This window comes from Neophocaena asiaeorientalis, unplaced genomic scaffold (assembly GCF_003031525.2).
Source record: "Neophocaena asiaeorientalis asiaeorientalis breed wild unplaced genomic scaffold, Neophocaena_asiaeorientalis_V1.1 scaffold427, whole genome shotgun sequence".
Taxonomy (NCBI): Eukaryota; Metazoa; Chordata; class Mammalia; order Artiodactyla; family Phocoenidae; genus Neophocaena; species Neophocaena asiaeorientalis.
The window spans coordinates 2,028,330-2,030,072 of NW_020172280.1; positions in this window are offsets into that span (position 1 = coordinate 2,028,330).

Sequence of the window (1,743 nt, forward strand, 5' to 3'; positions counted from 1 at the left end):
TGGGATCTTCCCGGACCGGGGCACGAACCCGTGTCCCCTGCATCGGCAGGTGGACTCTCAACCACTGCATCACCAGGGAAGCCCCTCAAGATATTTCTTGAGCTCCCTTTTGATTCCTTCTTCCACTCGTTGTTTATTAAGGAGTGTGTTGTTTAATTTCCATATATCTGTGCATTTTTTCAGTTTTCTTCCTATTATTGATTTCTGGTTTCATACCTTTGTGGTCAGAAAAGATAGTTGGTGGGAGATAAACCTGTCGTTCTTATTCCACACCTTCATTGGAGACGGAGGGCCAAAAATCATTTTTAATCTTACCATTTTCTTTATCCATTCACCAAATTTCAACGAAAGTTTCGTCAGAAAAATAATTTAAGAAGAAATTTACCCAAGTAACAATACATTTGATAAGGGCAACCTAAGTAGCACATAAGAAAGGCCATGGAAATTGAGGTACCGTTGCCTGGAGTGGTAGGTGAAGACACCGTGGAGGAAAGAGAATTTGAGCTGAGTATTGAGAATTTGAGCCCTTCCCCTCCTTCCGTTGCCTCTGAGGTCAAACCAAGCGCTTCCAGATTCTTCTGGTACAATTTAGGAGACATGCCAGATGCTTAAACACATTTAATCGCTGTCAGATTAATTCCGTGATCACTAAAGAGCTGCTCTTTTTTCATATTTATTTTTGTAATGATCACGAGCAGGCATTTTTTGTATAAATGATGGTATTTTTGGCAAAAGAAACAGTACCCACTAACCACAAAGGAAATGATAATGTGTATGTGGAAATGGGACTTGGCCTATGGCAGCTGTGTGGGTATCACAAGAGATAAGGCTCGAGAGCAGGAAGGGTCAGGTGGAGAAGGTCAAAGGAGCTTGGACCAAGGGTGGGCAGCGGACAGGTGACTCAGATCAGGAAGACTTTGTAAGTCTGGAACAGAGTACATGCTGATAACTCCCTCCACTTGGCGTGAGATGTTGTCAGCCTTCCGCAGTAGAAAGTCTGCTCGGTGTAATTCTCAGTGGAAGCAGCAGAGGGCAGCAACGGTAGGCGGTTGGGATGTTCCTCGCACTGAGCTAGGGAGAACTTCGTGCCAAAGCGGGTGTTGGGATTCTGCCTCCACCAAGATCTAGCAGCTATTTCCAGATGCTGGGGAAGGGAAGATGGACCCTGGCTTGTCAGGTAGACCACAGATCCATCTTCTTGCAGATGGAAATGCTGAGCAAAGTAACAAAGACCTCTTTATTCTATCAAGTAAAAAAAATAACAGCTACATTTATTGAGTGCCTTGTGTTCTAAGAGCTGTATGCATATCACGCCTGTTAACAAATGGAAGCAACTGGTGCTACTATTTCCCCCACATTTTATAGGAGATGAGTTCAAGTGGATGCAACTTGTAAACAGTTCATATCTGGCTCCCATACTTAACCTACATATGTTACCTCTCTGTGCAGTGGTACTGTTATTGGTGTGTGTGTGTGTGTGTGTGTGTGTGTGTGTGCGTGTTTGCTCTTTGGTGCATAGTTTTTGTCAGTCGTTTAGATTTAGGGTAAGATGAAGAATTTGCAGGTGTTTTGGATCTTTCTTATAAACCAAAACACTGTAAGGCGGTAGTAACAAGATTGCTGGAGTAGAGCGGCTTAAAGTGTAGTCCTCTGACTAGTGGTGGTCCACCGACTGTGTGGGATGGGTGTGCAGCCCAGGAAGTACAGAAATTCAGAGCACTTCTTAGACGCTCTGATAGCAAC